This window comes from Schistocerca americana, chromosome 9 (assembly GCF_021461395.2).
Source record: "Schistocerca americana isolate TAMUIC-IGC-003095 chromosome 9, iqSchAmer2.1, whole genome shotgun sequence".
In the NCBI taxonomy this organism is placed as follows: Eukaryota; Metazoa; Arthropoda; class Insecta; order Orthoptera; family Acrididae; genus Schistocerca; species Schistocerca americana.
The window spans coordinates 88485392-88504085 of record NC_060127.1 but is presented as its reverse complement, the minus strand read 5'-3'; the positions used below and the strand labels follow the sequence as shown (position 1 = coordinate 88504085).

Genomic DNA, 18694 nt, shown 5'->3' with positions numbered 1-18694 from the left:
TCCTCCTCCTCCTCCTTGCCTCCTCCTCCTCCTCCTCCTTGCCTTCTCCTCCTCCTCCTCCTCCTCCTTGCCTTCTCCTCCTCCTCCTCCTCCTCCTTGCCTTCTCCTCCTCCTCCTCCTCCTCCTTGCCTTCTCCTCCTCCTCCTCCTCCTCCTTGCCTTCTCCTCCTCCTCCTCCTCCTCCTTGCCTTCTCCTCCTCCTCCTCCTCCTCCTTGCCTTCTCCTCCTCCTCCTCCTCCTCCTTGCCTTCTCCTCCTCCTCCTCCTCCTCCTTGCCTTCTCCTCCTCCTCCTCCTCCTCCTTGCCTTCTCCTCCTCCTCCTCCTCCTCCTTGCCTTCTCCTCCTCCTCCTCCTCCTCCTTGCCTTCTCCTCCTCCTCCTCCTCCTCCTTGCCTTCTCCTCCTCCTCCTCCTCCTCCTTGCCTTCTCCTCCTCCTCCTCCTCCTCCTCCTTGCCTTCTCCTCCTCCTCCTCCTCCTCCTCCTTGCCTTCTCCTCCTCCTCCTCCTCCTCCTCCTTGCCTTCTCCTCCTCCTCCTCCTCCTCCTCCTTGCCTTCTCCTCCTCCTCCTCCTCCTCCTTGCCTTCTCCTCCTCCTCCTCCTCCTCCTTGCCTTCTCCTCCTCCTCCTCCTCCTCCTTGCCTTCTCCTCCTCCTCCTCCTCCTCCTTGCCTTCTCCTCCTCCTTGCCTTCTCCTCCTTGCCTTCTCCTCCTCCTTGCCTTCTCCTCCTCCTTGCCTTCTCCTTGCCTTCTCCTCCTCCTTGCCTTCTCCTCCTCCTCCTCCTTGCCTCCTCCTCCTCCTTGCCTCCTCCTCCTCCTTGCCTCCTCCTCCTCCTCCTTGCCTCCTCCTCCTCCTCCTTGCCTCCTCCTCCTCCTCCTTGCCTCCTCCTCCTCCTCCTTGCCTCCTCCTCCTCCTCCTCCTTGCCTCCTCCTCCTCCTCCTCCTCCTTGCCTCCTCCTCCTCCTCCTCCTCCTTGCCTCCTCCTCCTCCTCCTCCTCCTTGCCTCCTCCTCCTCCTCCTCCTCCTTGCCTCCTCCTCCTCCTCCTCCTCCTTGCCTCCTCCTCCTCCTCCTCCTCCTTGCCTCCTCCTCCTCCTCCTCCTTGCCTCCTCCTCCTCCTCCTCCTTGCCTCCTCCTCCTCCTCCTCCTCCTTGCCTCCTCCTCCTCCTCCTCCTCCTTGCCTCCTCCTCCTCCTCCTCCTCCTTGCCTCCTCCTCCTCCTCCTCCTCCTTGCCTCCTCCTCCTCCTCCTCCTCCTTGCCTCCTCCTCCTCCTCCTCCTCCTTGCCTCCTCCTCCTCCTCCTCCTCCTTGCCTCCTCCTCCTCCTCCTCCTCCTTGCCTCCTCCTCCTCCTCCTCCTCCTTGCCTCCTCCTCCTCCTCCTCCTCCTTGCCTCCTCCTCCTCCTCCTCCTCCTTGCCTCCTCCTCCTCCTCCTCCTCCTTGCCTCCTCCTCCTCCTCCTCCTCCTCCTTGCCTCCTCCTCCTCCTCCTCCTCCTCCTTGCCTTCTCCTCCTCCTCCTCCTCCTCCTTGCCTTCTCCTCCTCCTCCTCCTCCTCCTTGCCTTCTCCTCCTCCTCCTCCTCCTCCTTGCCTTCTCCTCCTCCTCCTCCTCCTCCTTGCCTTCTCCTCCTCCTCCTCCTCCTCCTTGCCTTCTCCTCCTCCTCCTCCTCCTCCTTGCCTTCTCCTCCTCCTCCTCCTCCTCCTTGCCTTCTCCTCCTCCTCCTCCTCCTCCTTGCCTTCTCCTCCTCCTCCTCCTCCTCCTTGCCTTCTCCTCCTCCTCCTCCTCCTCCTTGCCTTCTCCTCCTCCTCCTCCTCCTCCTTGCCTTCTCCTCCTCCTCCTCCTCCTCCTTGCCTTCTCCTCCTCCTCCTCCTCCTCCTTGCCTTCTCCTCCTCCTCCTCCTCCTCCTTGCCTTCTCCTCCTCCTCCTCCTCCTCCTCCTTGCCTTCTCCTCCTCCTCCTCCTCCTCCTCCTTGCCTTCTCCTCCTCCTCCTCCTCCTCCTCCTTGCCTTCTCCTCCTCCTCCTCCTCCTCCTCCTTGCCTTCTCCTCCTCCTCCTCCTCCTCCTCCTTGCCTTCTCCTCCTCCTCCTCCTCCTCCTCCTTGCCTTCTCCTCCTCCTCCTCCTCCTCCTCCTTGCCTTCTCCTCCTCCTCCTCCTCCTCCTTGCCTTCTCCTCCTCCTCCTCCTCCTCCTTGCCTTCTCCTCCTCCTCCTCCTCCTCCTTGCCTTCTCCTCCTCCTCCTCCTCCTCCTTGCCTTCTCCTCCTCCTCCTCCTCCTCCTTGCCTTCTCCTCCTCCTCCTCCTCCTCCTTGCCTTCTCCTCCTCCTCCTCCTCCTCCTTGCCTTCTCCTCCTCCTCCTCCTCCTCCTTGCCTTCTCCTCCTCCTCCTCCTCCTCCTTGCCTTCTCCTCCTCCTCCTCCTCCTCCTTGCCTTCTCCTCCTCCTCCTCCTCCTCCTCCTTGCCTTCTCCTCCTCCTCCTCCTCCTCCTCCTTGCCTTCTCCTCCTCCTCCTCCTCCTCCTCCTTGCCTTCTCCTCCTCCTCCTCCTCCTCCTTGCCTTCTCCTCCTCCTCCTCCTCCTCCTTGCCTTCTCCTCCTCCTCCTCCTCCTCCTTGCCTTCTCCTCCTCCTTGCCTTCTCCTCCTTGCCTTCTCCTCCTCCTTGCCTTCTCCTCCTCCTTGCCTTCTCCTTGCCTTCTCCTCCTCCTTGCCTTCTCCTCCTCCTTGCCTTCTCCTCCTCCTCCTCCTTGCCTCCTCCTCCTCCTTGCCTCCTCCTCCTCCTCCTTGCCTCCTCCTCCTCCTCCTTGCCTCCTCCTCCTCCTCCTTGCCTCCTCCTCCTCCTCCTTGCCTCCTCCTCCTCCTCCTCCTTGCCTCCTCCTCCTCCTCCTCCTCCTTGCCTCCTCCTCCTCCTCCTCCTCCTTGCCTCCTCCTCCTCCTCCTCCTCCTTGCCTCCTCCTCCTCCTCCTCCTCCTTGCCTCCTCCTCCTCCTCCTCCTCCTTGCCTCCTCCTCCTCCTCCTCCTCCTTGCCTCCTCCTCCTCCTCCTCCTTGCCTCCTCCTCCTCCTCCTCCTTGCCTCCTCCTCCTCCTCCTCCTCCTTGCCTCCTCCTCCTCCTCCTCCTCCTTGCCTCCTCCTCCTCCTCCTCCTCCTTGCCTCCTCCTCCTCCTCCTCCTCCTTGCCTCCTCCTCCTCCTCCTCCTCCTTGCCTCCTCCTCCTCCTCCTCCTCCTTGCCTCCTCCTCCTCCTCCTCCTCCTTGCCTCCTCCTCCTCCTCCTCCTCCTTGCCTCCTCCTCCTCCTCCTCCTCCTTGCCTCCTCCTCCTCCTCCTCCTCCTTGCCTCCTCCTCCTCCTCCTCCTCCTCCTTGCCTCCTCCTCCTCCTCCTCCTCCTCCTTGCCTCCTCCTCCTCCTCCTCCTCCTCCTTGCCTCCTCCTCCTCCTCCTCCTCGCCTCCTCCTTGCCTCCTCCTCCTCCTCCTTGCCTCCTCCTTGCCTCCTCCTCCTCCTCCTCCTCCTCCTTGCCTCCTCCTCCTCCTCCTCCTCCTCCTTGCCTCCTCCTCCTCCTCCTCCTCCTCCTTGCCTCCTCCTCCTCCTCCTCCTCCTCCTCCTCCTTGCCTCCTCCTCCTCCTCCTCCTCCTCCTTGCCTCCTCCTCCTCCTCCTCCTCCTTGCCTCCTCCTCCTCCTCCTCCTCCTTGCCTCCTCCTCCTCCTCCTCCTCCTTGCCTCCTCCTCCTCCTCCTCCTCCTTGCCTCCTCCTCCTCCTCCTCCTCCTCCTTGCCTCCTCCTCCTCCTCCTCCTCCTTGCCTCCTCCTCCTCCTCCTCCTCCTTGCCTCCTCCTCCTCCTCCTCCTCCTTGCCTCCTCCTCCTCCTCCTCCTCCTCCTTGCCTCCTCCTCCTCCTCCTCCTCCTTGCCTCCTCCTCCTCCTCCTCCTCCTCCTTGCCTCCTCCTCCTCCTCCTCCTCCTTGCCTCCTCCTCCTCCTCCTCCTCCTTGCCTCCTCCTCCTCCTCCTCCTCCTCCTTGCCTCCTCCTCCTCCTCCTCCTCCTTGCCTCCTCCTCCTCCTCCTCCTCCTTGCCTCCTCCTCCTCCTCCTCCTCCTCCTTGCCTCCTCCTCCTCCTCCTCCTCCTTGCCTCCTCCTCCTCCTCCTCCTCCTTGCCTCCTCCTCCTCCTCCTCCTCCTTGCCTCCTCCTCCTCCTCCTCCTCCTTGCCTCCTCCTCCTCCTCCTCCTTGCCTCCTCCTCCTCCTTGCCTCCTCCTCCTCCTTGCCTCCTCCTCCTCCTCCTCCTTGCCTCCTCCTCCTCCTTGCCTCCTCCTCCTCCTTGCCTCCTCCTCCTCCTTGCCTCCTCCTCCTCCTTGCCTCCTCCTCCTCCTTGCCTCCTCCTCCTCCTTGCCTCCTCCTCCTCCTTGCCTCCTCCTCCTCCTTGCCTCCTCCTCCTCCTTGCCTCCTCCTCCTTGCCTCCTCCTCCTTGCCTCCTCCTCCTTGCCTCCTCCTCCTTGCCTCCTCCTCCTTGCCTCCTCCTCCTTGCCTCCTCCTCCTTGCCTCCTCCTCCTTGCCTCCTCCTCCTTGCCTCCTCCTCCTTGCCTCCTCCTCCTTGCCTCCTCCTCCTTGCCTCCTCCTTGCCTCCTCCTCCTCCTCCTCCTCCTTGCCTCCTCCTCCTCCTCCTCCTCCTTGCCTCCTCCTCCTTGCCTCCTCCTTGCCTCCTCCTCCTTGCCTCCTCCTCCTTGCCTCCTCCTCCTTGCCTCCTCCTCCTTGCCTCCTCCTTGCCTCCTCCTTGCCTCCTCCTTGCCTCCTCCTTGCCTCCTCCTTGCCGCCTCCTCCTCCTCCTTGCCTCCTCCTTGCCTCCTCCTCCTCCTTGCCTCCTCCTCCTCCTTGCCTCCTCCTCCTCCTTGCCTCCTCCTCCTCCTTGCCTCCTCCTCCTCCTTGCCTCCTCCTTGCCTCCTCCTCCTCCTCCTCCTCCTCCTTGCCTTCTCCTTGCCTCCTCCTCCTCCTCCTCCTTGCCTCCTCCTCCTCCTCCTCCTCCTTGCCTTCTCCTCCTCCTTGCCTTCTCCTCCTCCTCCTTGCCTTCTCCTCCTCCTCCTCCTCCTCCTCCTTGCCTTCTCCTCGGCGTTTGAGACAGTCTGTCCTCTCTCTCTTCCTTTTCCTTTTCCTCTTCTTCCTTCCTCCCTGTGCGTGCCTGAAGGCCGACCCACACGTTCGCACGCGTAGCCGGTGACGGGGTAACGCGTAAGTCCCCGCCCTGGGTAGACATGTAAGGCACGCGCTTACCCCCTGGTAAAGGCCAGGCCCGGGGAGGGGTGATTGCCTGAGCTGATACCTTCTGACCATGCCGATTGGTCCCTCCGTCTGTTGCTCGGGAGGTGTGACCAGAGGTGTAAACATTCACCTAAGGCGGGAGTGCCCTCTTCCCCACAAGGAAGGAGCGCGCCATCGGAGACGCTGGAAATCATGGGGATTCCTCCGCAATGGATTCTACTCCATCTCTCTCGACTTCGACCCAAAAACGGAAACGTGACCAGCCAACAGTGACAAAAGTACTACCGCCTGCCCCACAGTTCCTCGTAGTTTCTCGATCTGCGGACGGAAAGGAATTTTCCTCTGTCAACCCTTTCGTTATTCAGAAGGGCGTAGATGCCATAGCCGGATCTGTCAAATCTTGTACCAGGTTGCGTAACGGCACCTTATTACTAGAAACTGAGAGTGCCTTTCAGGCACAAAAACTGCTTCGGGCCATCCTCCTGTACACGTTCCCTGTCCGGGTGGAGGCCCACCGAACTTTGAATTCGTCTCGTGGTGTAGTCTATACTAGCTCCCTCGACGGATTGACTGACGAGGAGCTTCAATCTTTCCTCGCTGAGCAGGGCGTGACGGCTGTCCATAGGGTCATGAAAAAGGTCAACAATGACCTTGTACCGACCCGGACACTTTTCTTGACCTTCGATTGTGTTAAGCTGCCATCGCGCATCAAGGCGGGCTACGAGGTTATTTCTGTTCGTCCCTATGTCCCGACACCTACAGCGTTTCAATCACACTCGACAGTCTTGTTCCAATGCGGCTAAATGTGTCACTTGTGGCAGGGATGCCCATGAGGGTGACTGTCCACCTCCGTCTCCTCGTTGTGTGAACTGTCAGGGTGACCATGCCGCATCCTCCCGCGACTGTCCAATCTACAAGGAAGAACGCTGTATCCAAGAAATTCGGGTCAAAGAGAAAGTGTCCACCTCGGCTGCTCGCAAGCTATTGGCTAGTAGGAAGCCCACGCTGCTCCCAGCGGGGAAATACAGTACTGTCCTCGCCTCTCCTCGGACTACCCGGGAGGTAGCAACCCAGACATGCGATCTGACCTTCAGCACCACGGTCGTCCGTTCGGCCAGTGCTAAGATCGCGCGGTCGACGTCTCCTCTTCCTCCCATCACCCCACAGACACCAGCACCTTCCTCAGCTTCTGCTAAGACGAAGACATCGAAGTCAGATGCACGGGCCTTCAAGAAGGGACCATCCCGTGCAGACTTCCTCCATACCTCGACCTCCCAGCCTTCGACCGGTACTTCCACTAAACGTCCTTCCAAAAAGGCGCATAGGAAGCACAGTTCTCCTTCTCCGCCACGGCGCATTTCTTCTCCTGCGCCACCCAGCGGTTGCCGCCCCAGGCCGTCATCCGTTTCGCCTGGCCGCACCGCTGGTAGCCGAACGTCTGGCCGTTCACCTGCAGAGGAAGCTCCCCCTCCCGGTCATCTTAACAAGATGGCCGATGAACCTACAGAACCAATGGACGATGACTGTCCGCCTACTGATAGCGGCGGCAGTGCTCGCTCGAAGCCAGGCCCTCAGCGGCCTTCGAGGTGACCCCCTTCTTTCATTTTCCTTTTCTTCTCACAATGGCACTTATTCACTGGAATATTCGCAGCATTCGCTCCAACCGAGAGGACTTAACGTTGCTGCTCCGCTTGCACCGTCCGCTCGTCGTAGCCCTCCAGGAAACGAAGCTACACCCATGCGATCAAATTGCCTTGGCACACTACACCTCTGTGCGTTTTGACCTACCCCCTGTGGTAGGTATTCCGGCTCATGGAGGGGTTATGTTGCTGGTCCAGGATGATATTTACTACGATCCCATCACATTGCACACCGGCCTGCAGGCAGTTGCCATCCGAATTACTCTCCCCACTTTTACATTTTCCATTTGTACCGTTTACACTCCATCGTCGTCTGCCGTTACCAGGGCAGACATGATGCAACTTATTGCTCAGCTATCTGCACAATTGTTGTTAACGTTAGACTTCAATGCCCACCATCCCCTTTGGGGCTCTCCAGCATGCTGCCCGAGGGGCTCCCTGTTAGCAGACCTTTTCAACCAGCTCAATCTTGTCTGCCTCAATACTGGCGCCCCTACTTTTCTTTCGGACACATCTCACTCCTATTCCCATTTAGACCTCTCTATATGTACTACCCAACTTGCACGCCGGTTTGAGTGGTATGCACTTGCTGATACATATTCGGGCGACCACTTCCCGTGTGTTATCTATCTCCTGCATCATACCCCCTCTCCGTGCTCATCTAGTTGGACCATCTCCAAAGCAGACTGGGGCTCTTCTCTTCCAGGGCGACCTTTCAGGATCAAACCTTCACAAGCTGCGATCGTCAGGTCGCACACCTCACGGAAGTAATTCTCACTGCTGCTGAATACTCCATCCCTCACCCTACTTCTTCTCCACGTCGCGTACCGGTCCCCTGGTGGACCACAGCATGTAGAGACGCTTTACGTGCTCGTCGACGTGCTTTACGCACCTTTAAACGCCACCCTACAGTGGCGAATTGTATCACTTATAAACGATTACGTGCACAGTGTCGTCGAATTATAAAAGAAAGCAAGAAAGCCAGCTGGGCTGCTTTCACAAGCACCTTCAACAGTTTTACTCCTTCTTCTGTTGTCTGGGGTAGCCTGCGCCGACTATCTGGCACTAAGGTCCACTCACCAGTTTCTGGCTTGACGGTCGCGAATGACGTCCTTGTGGACCCTGAGGATGTCTCCAATGCCTTCGGCCGCTTTTTCGCAGAGGTTTCGAGCTCCGCTCATTAACACCCTGCCTTCCTCCCCCGAAAACAGGCAGAGGAGGCTAGGCCACCTAACTTCCGCTCCTCGAATCGTGAAAGTTATAATGCCCCATTCACCATGCGGGAACTCGAAAACGCACTTGTCTGGTCACGGTCCTCCGCTCCAGGGCCTGATTCTATTAATATTCAGATGCTGAAGAACCTTTCCCCTGCGGGTAAAGGTTTCCTCCTTCGTACTTATAATCGCATCTGGATTGAGGGACATGTTCCCGCATGCTGGCGCGAGTTTATTGTTGTACCGATTCCTAAGCTGGGGAAGGACAAGCACTTGCTTTCCAGTTATCGACCCATCACGCTTACCAGCAGTGTCTGTAAGGTGATAGAGCGAATGGTTAACTCTCGTTTGGTTTGGCTGCTCGAATCTCGACGCCTACTTACCAATGTACAATGTGGATTTCGTAGGCGCCGCTCTGCTGTTGACCATCTGGTTACCTTGTCAACCTTCATTATGAATAACTTCTTGCGGAAGCGCCCGACCGTGGCTGTGTTATTTGATTTGGAGAAGGCTTACACCCGTTGGAGGGCGGGCGTTCTCCGCACCATGCATACATGGGGCCTTCGCGGTCGCCTCCCTCTTTTTATTCGTTCCTTTTTAATGGATCGACAGTTCAGGGTACGTGTGGGATCTGTCCTGTCAGACACCTTTCGCCAGGAGAATTGGGTGCCACAGGGCTCAGTTTTGAGCGTCGCTCTCTTCGCCATCGCGATCAATCCAATAATGGATTGCCTCCCAGCTGATGTATCAGGCTCCCTTTTCATGGACGATTTTACCATCTATTGCAGCGCGCAGCGTACATGTTTCCTGGAGCGCTGTCTTCAGCGTTCTCTTGACCGATTTTACTCCTGGAGTGTCGCCAATGGCTTCCGTTTTTCTGCCGAGAAGACGGTCTGTATTAACTTCTGGCGCTACAAAGTGTTTCTCCCACCGTCCTTACGACTCGGTCCCGTTGCTCTCCCATTCGTGGAGACTACAAAAATTTTAGGTCTTAAATTTGACAGGAAACTTAGCTGGTCTCCACATGCGTCACATCTGGCTGCCTGTTGTACCCGTTCTCTAAATGTCCTCCGTGTTCTCAGTGGTATGTCGTGGGGAGCGGATCGAACGGTCCTACTTCGTCTATATCGGTGGATCGTTTGCTCCAAGCTGGATCATGGGAGCTTCGTATACTCCTCTGCGCGGCCATCCATCTTAAGCCGCCTCAACTCCATACAACATCGGGGTTACCGACTTGCGATCGGAGCGTTTTATACTAGTCCCGTCGAGTGTCTTCATGCTGACGCCGGTGAATTGCCACTCACCTACCGGCGCGATATACTGCTTTGTCGGTATGCCTGTCGGCTACTGTCAATGCCCGACCACCCGTCTTATCGTTCATTTTTGACGACTCTCTCGACCGTCAATACGGGTTGTATGTCTCTGCCCTGCTACCCCCTGGAGTTCGCTTTCGTCGCCTCCTTCAGCACCTTAATTTTTCACTCCCTGCAACCTTTCGAGTGGGCGAGAGCCACACGCCTCCTTGGCTCCAGGCTCAGGTTCACGTTCACCTTGACCTCAGCTCGCTCCCAAAGGAGGTTACCCCCGGTTCGGTCTACCACTCCCGTTTTGTCGAACTTCGTTCGAAGTTCTTTAATATGACCTTCATTTATACAGATGACTCTAAGACCAATGACAGGGTCGGGTGTTCTTTTGTCGGGGCACGAAGTTTCAAATACCGCCTCCATGGCCATTGTTCGGTCTTCACAGCTGAGCTCTTGGCCCTCTACCAGGCTGTTCTTCACATCTGCCGCCACCGACATTCTGCTTATGTCATCAGCTCCGATTCCCTGAGCGCCATCCAGAGCCTCAGTGATCCGTATCCGGTTCACCCTATCGTGCACCGGATCCAACGCTCTCTTCAGCAGCTGGTGGACGTCGGTTCTCCTGTTAGCTTTGTGGGTTCCTGGCCATGTCGGCATCCCTGGGAACGAAGCTGCAGATGCCGCGGCCAAGGCTGCGGTCCTCCAGCATTAGATTGTATCAGGGTCATTTGTCGGCGCATTTTATCGCTGTGGCATGCCGATTGGGCTGCACTTACGGGCAATAAGTTTCGGGTCTTGCAACCTCTTCCAGCGGATTGGACGTCGTCCTCACGCCCTTCTCGGCGGGAGGAGGTCGTTTTGGCCCGGTTACGAATTGGACACTGCCGGTTCAGCCATCGCCATCTGCTGACGGCTGCGCCGGCGCCGTTCTGCCCATGTGGGCAATTGCTGACGGTCCGTCACATTTAAACGTCCTGTCCGGATTTTAACACACTGCGTCTTGATCTTGGCCTGCCATGTTCTCAAGATGCCATTTTAGCGGATGACCCAGGAGCAGCTGCTAGCGTTCTTCGTTTTATCAACTTGACAAACCTGTCTAAGGACATTTGATTATGCTGTTTTTTAATCCTATGCCTGTCAGTCTGTCTTTTATCGTGTTCTCCCTTTTAGTTGCTGTTTTAAACTTGTGCTTCGCGGTGCATTCCTAACGTAGTCTGGGCGCTAATGACCATTGAAGTTGGGCGCCCTAAAACCACAAAAAAAAAATTGTAATTCATTTCTTAATCTTCTATCCTTGTCAAATCGTGTAGACCTCCAGCCTCTAATTATTTTTTTGATAGCTCATGCAGTAAGTGTTAAGATTTAAATTGCGTTAGGTTTATTCATTTTGTCAGTTCAGTCTCCTTTATTCTGACAAAGTTGACAATCCTAAGCTGAAGTACAGCACATATATCGATAACACACTGTACAGTCATGCAGTTATTTTCATGAGCTTTTTTTTTTTCATAAGTCTACTGACTGGTTTGATGCGGCCCGCCACGAATTCCTTTCCTGTGCTAGCCTCTTCATCTCAGAGTAGCACTTGCAACCTACGTCCTCAATTATTTGCTTGACGTATTCCAATCTCTGTCTTCCTCTACAGATTTGGCCATTACAGCTCTCTCTAGTACCATGGAAGTCATTCCCTCATGCCTTAGCAGATGTCCTATCATCCTGTCCCGTCTCCTTATCAGTGTTTTTCACATATTCCTTTCCTCTCTATTTCTGCGTAGAACCTCCTCATTTCTTATCAGTCCACCTAATTTTCAACATTCGTCTATAGCACCACCTCTCAAATGCGCCGATCCTCTTCTGTTCCGGTTTTCCCACAGTCCATGTTTCACTACCATACAATGCTGTACTCCAGACGTACATCCTCAGAAATATCTTCCTCAAATTAAGGCCGGTATTTGACCCCCAGGGGGTCCACAACTCTTTTGTGGATACGTGCGTGGCGAGCACGGGGCCCCGAGACATTGCAGCCTTCTTTCTCTCCCGGGCTGCATTTCCTTTCCCTTCCCCTCCTTTCCCCTCCATGCTCCTTTCCCCGCGCCCTCTCCTCTCCCTCTATTGGCGTCCTTGCTTATGTTGGCCCCCGCTATCCTCCTGGTTCTGTTGGTTTTTACACTCCGGCTTTGTTGCGTAATCATCTTTTCCTTTCGGCATTCCTTGGTCCCCCTCTGGGGTTTGACCTCCATTACAAAATTTCTCCTCCGTAGTGGGAGCCATTTGGGGAAGAGCACCTTACCTAGTGTCTCCAACGTGTGCCCTCCTAGTACATTTCACCTTTTCTTTCATTTCGTTGTCTGATGCTAGGGTGCATAGCCAGCACGGTATCCAGCCCGTGTGGTGGGGTCGCTATGTACCCTTTTGGTTGAGCCCCCTGAACACACAGGGATCACACATATCTGAGCTGTGACCTCCTCATGCATGCCTTGGAGTGGTTGCTCGTCATCCTGGAGCATCGGAACTCCCGGCAATGGCCACCGTGCCAGACGGCCCTTGCTGCGGCTGGGTGGCGCCCGTGAGGAGAGCCCCTGATCGGAGTGGGTGGTATCAGGGCGGACGCTATGCAGATGAAACGCATACGGGTCCAAAACTTTGGCCGTCTCTCTGCGTGGAACTGATTCCTCAAGTGCTGCTTCTCTTGCCCCTTCGGCCTTCCCTTCCATGGCTACCCCCTGGGAAGAGGGTCAGGCCCATCGTCTAGGGGCAAAACCTTTCGCCCGTTACCTAGTTTGCACCAGGACTGATGGAGATACTTTCACCAGTGTCAAACCTTTATTCTTTGTGGAACACATTGAACATAAGTTTGGTGAAGTGGACTCCCTGAGCAAGATGCGGTCGGGTTCGTTACTGATAAAAGCTGCTTCAGCTGCCCAATCTGCGGCCTTTCGTGCCTGTACCCATCTTGGCACAATTCCTGTGTCCATTACCCCTCACCAGTCTCTAAATATGGTACAAGGTGTGATTTTTCACAGGGACCTCATCCTTCAAACTGATGAGGACCTTCGGGACAATCTCGGATGGCGGGGTGTTAATGTTGTTCGGCGTGTTCAGAAGGGTCCTAAAGATAATCTTATTGATACTGGTACCTTTATGCTGGCCTTTGAAGGGGATATCCTCCCCGAGAAAGTTGAGATTATTGTTTATCGCTGTGATGTGAAGCCGTACATCCCACCTCCTATGAGCTGTTTTAAGTGCTTGCGTTTTGGCCACATGTCTTCAAGCTGTTCATAGGCCCCTCTCTGTGGTGACTGTGGACGTCCACTCCATGAGGGGAGTCCCTGTGTTCCCCCTCCTGTATGTGTAAATTGTCATGGTAGTCATTCTCCACGTTCACCAGATTGCCCAGTATATGAGAAAGAAAAATACAGGAGTATAAGTCCCTCAATCGTTTAACCTACACTGAGGCCCGTAAGAATTATGCACGACTGCACCCTGTGTCCATGACATCTAGTTACGCCTTGGTTACATCTTCACCCCTACCTCCCCCTTCCTTACCCCCATCCCGGACCCCTCACCTCCCCCCCCCCTGCGGCTCCCACACCTTCTCCAATGGGCGCTGCTCCCCCTCCCCAGCCGGAGAAGTGTCCCACTCCTTCGGCGTCTGCTGGTCAAGGGCGCCTCTCCCGGGATGCTCCTTCCCGGCACCTTCCAGGTCAAAGGTCTGCTGCCGCGCGGCGACCGCGAGAGCCGCGGTCTGTCGGCCCCCAGGTCGCCCGGTCTCTTTCTGTTCCTGATCTTGCTGCAGCTGGCTCCTTTATGCCACACAGCCCTCCTCGATCTCAGCCTGAAAAGAAGAAACATAAGTCCCGGGACAAAGAGCCTCTGCTGTCACTGGAGGTCCCTTCCCCGACTTCACAACCGGATTCTGACCTGTCGTTCACGGATGTCGCCCCCTCCTTGTCAGTGACGGGTGAGGACCCGGCGGTATGACTGGATTTAGCGTGTTCAGCCCTCATTTAAACCATCGTTCTGTGGCTCTCCAATGGAATTGTAATGGATACTATCGTCACCTTCCGGAATTGAAATCCCTCCTTTCGTCCTACTCTGCAGCTTGTGTGGTTCTCCACGAATCTCATTTCACTGATGCTCACTCACTGACCCTCCGTGGGTTCCGTGTTTTCTGTCGAAATCAGGTCGGACCCTTGCGGGCTTCTGGTGGCGTTTGTACGTTGGTCCGTACAGACATTGCTAGCACGTGGATTCCTCTCCAAACTACATTGGCAGTGGTTGCTGTTAGGGTCCACTTAGACTCTGCAGTCAAAGTTTGCAATCTTTATCTCCCTCCTGACAGGACTCTTACACCTGCTGCCTTAACCACCCTTCTTCAGCAACTTCCTCCTCCCTTCCTCCTCCTTCCTGTGCCTTCTTAATGATGGCTCCCCTACTCATTTCAGTGCCGGTCATGGTACCTTTTCTGCCATTGATCTTTCTCTTTCTTCTCCCTCTCTCCTCCCTTCGTTACACTGGTCGCCACACGACGACCTTTGTGATAGTGACCATTTCCCGTTGATTATCCCGCTCCCTTCCCGCTCCCCGATGGACAGGTTACCTCGTTGGTCTTTCCACCGCGCCGATTGGCCTCTATACACTGCACAGGTCGAGTTTTCTCCCTCTTTGTCCGGTTGTATTGATGACGTCCTACGTGACGTGTCTGACGCGATTGTTCGCGCTGCTAGCCGTGCTGTCCCGCGCTCATCTGGACCATTTCGTCGCCGGCAAGTCCTGTGGTGGAGTACGGCCATTGCCATCCGTGATCGCCGTCGAGCTTTGCAACACTTTAAGAGGCACCCATCCGTAGCCAGCCTTACTACCTTTAAGCGCCTCCGTGCTAAAGCCCGTTATTTAATCAAACAGGGTAAGCGTATATGTTGGGAACGATTCGATTCTTCCCTTGGTTCTACTGTTCCTCTGTCACGGATATGGGCTACACTTCGTTCTCTCCAAGGTTACCATCGGCAGTCCACCCTCCCAGGCCTTCACCTCCCAGATGGCATTTGTACGGACCCATTAGTTCTTGCAGAACATCTTGCGACCCATTTTGCAGTGGCGTCAGCGTCAGCCTCCTATCCAGCTGCTTTCCTTCATCAAAAACAGCTGGCTGAAGCTTCCACCTTATGTTTCACCCCTTGTGAGTCAGAATCGTACAACAAACCTTTTACTGAGTGGGAATTTTTCTGCTCTATCTTCTTCTCATGATACGGCCACTGGCCCAGATTCCTTTCATAACCAACTGCTTCAGCATCTCAGTGCTCCACAATGGCAACATCTTCTTCGGGTGTTTAACCGTATCTGGCTCCAGGGTGACTTCCCTTTTCAGTGGAGGGATAGCATTGTGGTTCCTGTCCTTATGCCTGGTAAGAACCCTCTATCTGTTCACAGCTATCGGCCAATTAGTTTGACCAATGGTGTTTGTAAGTTACTTGAATGGATGGTAGCTCGTCGGCTAAATTGGGTCCTCGAATCTCGGGATCTATTGTCGCCTTACCAGTGTGGCTTTCGAGAGGGACAGTCTTCAATCGATCATTTACTTCGCTTGGAATCCGCAGTTCGGCAGGCTTTTTCCCAGCGCCGCCATTTGGTTTCAGTGTTTTTTGACCTTCGCAAGGCTGATGACACGGCCTGGCGCCATCACATCTTACTAACCCTTCATCAGTGGGGTCTTCGGGGCCCACTCCCGATTTTTATCCGCCAGTTCCTGATCCATCGGTCATTCAGAGTTCGAGTTGGTACTGCTTTTAGTTCTCCACGGACCCAGGAGACGGGCATCCCACAGGGTTCTGTCTTGAGTGTCCTTTTCCTCATTGCTATCGATGGACTTGTAGCCTCTGTCGGTCCCTTGGTCGCCCCTGCCCTGTATGTGGATGATTTCTGCATTTAGGTTAGTCCCCCCAGGGGGTCCACAACTCTTTTGTGGATACGTGCGTGGCGAGCACGGGGCCCCGAGCCATTGCAGCCTTCTTTCTCTCCCGGGCTGCATTTCCTTTCCCTTCCCCTCCTTTCCCCTCCATACCCCTTTCCCCTCGCCCTCTCCTCTCCCTCTATTGGTGTCCTTGCTTATGTTGGCCCCCGCTATCCTCCTGGTTCTGTTGGTTTTACACTCTGGCTTTGTTGCGTAATCATCTCCTCCTTTTGGCATTCCTTGGTCCCCCTCTGGGGTTTGACCTCCATTCCAAAATTTCTCTTCCGTAGTGTGAGCCATTTGGGGAAGAGCACCTTACCTAGTGTCTCCGACGTGTGCCCTCCTAGTATATTCCACCTTTTCTTCTACGTCGTTGTCTGATGCTAGGGTGCATAGCCAGCACGGTAGCCAGCCCGTGTGGTGGGGTCGCTATGTACCCTTTTGGTTGAGCCCCCTGAACACACAGGGATCACACTTCTGATACCTGAGCTGTGACCTCCTCATGCATGCCTTGGAGTGGTTGCTCGTCATCCTGGAGCATCGGAACTCCCGGCAATGGCCGCCGTGCCAGACGGCCCTTGCTGTGGCTGGGTGGCGCCCGTGAGGAGAGCCCCTGATCGGAGTGGGTGGTATCAGGGCGGACGCTATGCAGATGAAACGCATAAGGGTCCAAACCTCTGGCCGCTCTTCTGCGGCCGTCTCTCTGCGTGGTACTGATTCCTCAAGTGCTGCTTCTCTTGCCCCTTCGGCCTTCCCTTCCGTGGCTACCCCCTGGGAGGAGGGTCAGGCCCGTCGTCTAGGGGCAAAACCTTTCCCCCGTTATCTAGTTTGCACCAGGACTGATGGAGATACTTTCACCAGTGTCAAACCTTTATTCTTTGTGGAACACATTGAAGACAAGTTCGGCGAAGTGGACTCCCTGAGCAAGATGCGGTCGGGTTCATTACTGATAAAAACTGCTTCGGCTGCCCAATCTGCGGCCCTTCGTGCCTGTACCCATCTTGGCACAATTCCCGTGTCCATTACCCCTCACCAGTCTCTAAATATGGTACAAGGTGTGATTTTTCACAGAGACCTCATCCTTCAAACTGATGAGGAACTTCGGGACAATCTCGGACGGCGGGGTGTTCACTTTGTTCGGCGTGTTCAGAAGGGTCCTAAAGATAATCGTATTGATACTGGTGCCTTTATCCTGGCCTTTGAAGGGGATACCCTTCCTGAGAAAGTTAAGATTATGGTCTATCGCTGTGATGTGAAGCCGTACATCCCACCTCCTATGCGGTGTTTTAAGTGCTTGCGTTTTGGCCACATGTCTTCTCGCTGTACCCAGGACCCTCTCTGTGGTGACTGTGGACGTCCACTCCATGAGGGGAGTCCCTGTGTTCCCCCTCCTGTATGTGTAAATTGTCATGGTAGTCATTCTCCACGTTCAGCAGATTGCCCAGTCTATAAGAAAGAAAAAAAGATACAGGAGTATAAGTCTCTTGATCGTTTAAGCTACACAGAGGCCCGTAAGAAATATGCACGATTGCACCCTGTGTCCATGACATCTAGTTACGCCTTGGTTACATCTTCATCCCTTCCTCCCCCTTCCTTACCCCCGTCCCGGACCCCTCTCCTTCCCCCCTCCCCTGCGGCTCCCACACCTTCTCCTCTGGGCGCCGCTCCCCCTCCCCAGCCGGAGAAGTGTCCCACTCCTTCGGCGTCTGCCGGTCAAGGGCGCCTCTCCCGGGATGCCCCTTCCCGGCACCTTCCAGGTCAAAGGTCTGCTGCAGCGCGGCGACCGCGAGAGCCGCGGTCTATCGGCCCCCAGGTCGCCCGGTCTCTTTCTGTTCCTGATCTTGCTGCAGCTGGCTCCATTATGCCACACAGCCCTCCTCGATCTCAGCCTGAAAAGAAGAAGAAACATAAGTCCCGGGACAAAGAGCCTCTGGTGTCACCGGAGGTCCCTTCTCCGGCTTCACAACCGGATTCTGACCTGTCGTTTATGGATGTCGCCCCCTCCTTGTCGGTGATGGGTGGGGACCCGGCGGTATGACTGGATTTAGCGTGTTCAGCCCTCATTTAAACCATCGTTCTGTGGTTCTCCAATGGAATTGTAATGGCTACTATCGTCACCTTCCGGAATTGAAATCCCTTCTTTCGTCCTACTCTGCAGCTTGTGTGGTTCTCCAGGAATCTCATTTTACTGATGCTCACTCACCGACCCTCCGTGGGTTCCGTGTTTTCTGTCGAAATCGGGTCGGACCCTTGCGGGCTTCTGGTGGCGTTTGTACGTTGGTCCGTACAGACATTGCTAGCACGTGGATTCCTCTCCAAACTACATTGGAAGCAGTTGCTGTTAGGGTCCACTTAGACTCTGCAGTCACAGTATGCAATCTTTATCTCCCTCCTGACAGGACTCTTACACCTGCTGCCTTAACCACCCTTCTTCAGCAACTTCCTCCTCCCTTCCTCCTCCTTGGGGATTTTAATGCTCATCATCCTTTGTGGGGCAGTGCCTTTCCATCTAGACGAGGTCTTCTTATCGACCAATTTATTGCAGACCACGACCTGTGCCTTCTTAATGATGGCTCCCCTACTCATTTCAGTGCTGGTCATGGTACTTTTTCTGCCTGCCATTGATCTTTCTCTTTCTTCTCCCTCTCTCCTCCCTTCATTACACTGGTCGCCACACGACGACCTTTGTGATAGTGACCATTTCCCGTTGATTATCACGCTCCCTTCCCGCTCCCCGATGGAGAGGTTACCTCGTTGGTCTTTCCACCGCGCCGATTGGCCTCTATATACTGCACAGGTCGAGTTTTCTCCCTCTTTGTCGGGTTGTATTGATGACGTCCTACGTGACGTGTCTGACGCGATTGTTCGCGCTGCTAACCTTGCTGTCCCGCGCTCATCTGGACAATTTCGTCGTCGGCAAGTCCCGTGGTGGAGTACGGCCATTGCCATTGCCATCCGTGATCGCCGTCGAGCTTTGCAACAGTTTAAGAGGCACCCATCTGTAGCCAGCCTTTCTACCTTTAAGCGCCTTCGCGCTAAAGCCCGTTATTTAATCAAACAGAGCAAGCGGATATGTTGGGAACGATTCGTTTCTTCCCTTGGTTCCACTGTCCCTCTGTCACGGGTATGGGCTACACTTCGCTCTCTCCAAGGTTGCCATCGGCAGTCCACCCTCCCAGGCCTTCACCTCCCAGATGGCATTTGTACGGACCCATTAGTTCTCGCAGAACATCTTGCAACCCATTTTGCAGTGGCATCAGCGTCGGCCTCCTATCCAGCTGCTTTCCTTCATCAAAAACAGCAGGCTGAAGCTGTCACCTTATGTTTCACCACTTGTGAGTCAGAATCTTACAACGAACCTTTCACTGAATGGG

General features: G+C 55.6%; 1 pseudogene; it reads left to right on the top strand.

The window, feature by feature from the left end:
• The first annotated feature begins 1435 nt into the window (after positions 1 to 1435).
• LOC124550690 overlaps positions 1436 to 18694 on the top strand; it is a 76414-nt pseudogene continuing 59155 nt past the window's right edge.